The sequence below is a fragment of the Myotis davidii genome, unplaced genomic scaffold, assembly GCF_000327345.1.
Source record: "Myotis davidii unplaced genomic scaffold, ASM32734v1 scaffold265, whole genome shotgun sequence".
NCBI classification, from domain to species: Eukaryota; Metazoa; Chordata; class Mammalia; order Chiroptera; family Vespertilionidae; genus Myotis; species Myotis davidii.
In genome coordinates this window covers 1,751,734-1,754,053 of record NW_006296627.1, presented here as the reverse complement: position 1 = coordinate 1,754,053, position 2,320 = coordinate 1,751,734, and the positions used below count along the sequence as shown (strand labels likewise).

The 2,320-nt window shown below is 37.9% G+C and overlaps 1 long non-coding RNA gene across 1 annotated transcript in view; it reads right to left on the bottom strand.

Annotated features, from left to right (window-relative positions):
- Positions 1–2,320, bottom strand: part of LOC102766562 — a 46,782-nt gene that overhangs the window by 19,374 nt on the left and 25,088 nt on the right. The window lies entirely within an intron of this gene.

Here is a 2,320-nt window from a genome sequence, read left to right as displayed (position 1 = left end):
TCGTAAACCTATGGATGAGGAGAGTAAGGGGAGTAAGGGCAGAGGGTGGGGGGAGGGACTGGTTGGAGGGGAGCAATGGGGGGAAAAAAGAAGAACAACTGTAATAATCTGAACAATAAAAATTTAATTAAAAAAATGTGCAAATATAGGTAATGGATTTAAACTTTCCAGATAATCCCTGTTCTGAGTCTATCTAAGAGTTGCTAATAAGGACCATATCAAAATCTTGATGATGGAAGTCATATAGTACAACTCTCTCATTTTACAAATGGGGAAATAGTTCCAGAGAGAGAAAGCGTCTTGCTTAAACTGTCAGGGCTGGTTAGTAGCAGATGTAGGATTAGAATCCACGCCTCCTTGATAAGTTGGGGGCTGTCTTCACTGATCAGGGGTACTGGGGTAAGAAATTAGATATATACTGAATTATATCATCATGGTTTAACATGTGTAAAGGATTTCACTGTTCTAAAAAGGTGCAGTACATACATTATCTCTACTATTCTGCTATTCTAAACCTCAGAGGGCCCCATGAGGCAGTAAGGGGAAATACTATTATTTTTATTTTACTTATGAGGAAAAGTGAGACACAGAGGAGTCATCAGGTGTTCCCACTATCACACAGCATAGGGAGACAGAGCAGAAATTCAAGTTTTTAACTCCAATCCACTACTCTCAAAACTCTTACACACTGAGTTAGGGGGGCGGGGGTAGACAAAGAAATGAAATAAAACACAAAAACCAGCTCTTTGAGAACTAGCAGAAGGACCTTACAGGCCTGGCTTCATTTGGAAATGATGTGTTCCTCAGTAGAGGCACTTTCTCAGGTAACTGAAGCAGGCCAGTGAGAGTCTCACCCCCTTGTTTTAACTCTCATTTCAACTGCTTTGAATGCCAGGCCTCCCAGAGTGCTTCACTATGTGGAACAGTTTCTCTGAAAAGCAATATGGCAATAATTTAGTCTCAGAAATTATTCGGGATCTTCACAAAGTCTTAGCTACAAATATTTTCATTGCTGCATTAGCTACCACAGCCAAAACACATTTTTTAAGTTGAAAATTTTCTAACAATAAGGGACTGGTCTAATGTATCATGAGGCATGCATGTATTGTAGTTCTACTCAGCCACTTAAAATTATGTTGTAGTGAATAGATATTACATGAAAAACTCCTCTCAATATGCTAAGTGAAAAAAATGCATATTTGAGCATATTTTTGGAAAACAAACTATACGCAGATGCACACACTATGGTGCTATTTCTGAGTGATAAGATTGAGTATTTTTTTCTTATTTTTGATTAAGTGTACTTTCTATTTTTTCCCAAAGAAATGCCATTGTTTTTTAAATTAAGAAAATGTTATTTTTACTTTTTAAAAATGCATATGTCATGCAACTCAATAGCAAAAATACCCAAACAATTAAAAAATGGGCAGAGAATTTGACATTTTTCCAAAGAAGACATACGGATGGCCAACAGGTACATAAAAAGGTGCTCAACATCACTAATCATCAGGGGAATGCAAATCAAAGCCACAGTGAGATATCACTTCACACCTGTTAGAATGGCTATTATGAAACCTACACACACACACACACACACACACACACACACACACACACACACAAATAGCAAGTGTTTTCAAGAATGTGGAGGGGAAAAAAATTCTTGTGCACTGTTGGTGGAATTGTAAATTGGTATAACCACTATAGAAAACAGTATGGAGGTTCCTCAAAAAGTAGAACTGCCATATGACTCAGCAATTTCACTTCTGGGTATTTATCTGAAGAAAATGAAAATGCTAATATGAAAAAAATCTGCACTCCTATGTTCATTGCAGCATTATTTACAATAGCCAAGATAATGGAAGCAACCTCAGTGTCCATTGCTAGATGACTGGATAAAGAAGATGTGGTATACATATACATTGGAATATTATTTGGTCATAAACAAGAAATAAATCCTGTCAGTGCAACAATGTGGATGGACCTTGAGAGCATTATGCTAAGTGAAAGAAGTCAGAAAGAGAAAGACATACTGTATGATCTCACTTATTCATGGCATCTAAAACACACAAACAACCACCTCAGAAATAGAGGTGGGAGTTGGTGAGTGGGCAAAATGGGTGAAATTGGTTAAAAGTACAAACTTCCAGTTATAAAACAAGTCCTGGGGATGTACAGGATGGTGGCTATCCTATCTAATAAAAGAGAAACATGGTAATTGGCATACGACCGCTACCCTTCCCATTGGCTAATCAGTGCGATATGCAAATTAACTGCCAGCCAAGATGGCGGCCGGCAGCCAGGCAGCTTAAACTGAACA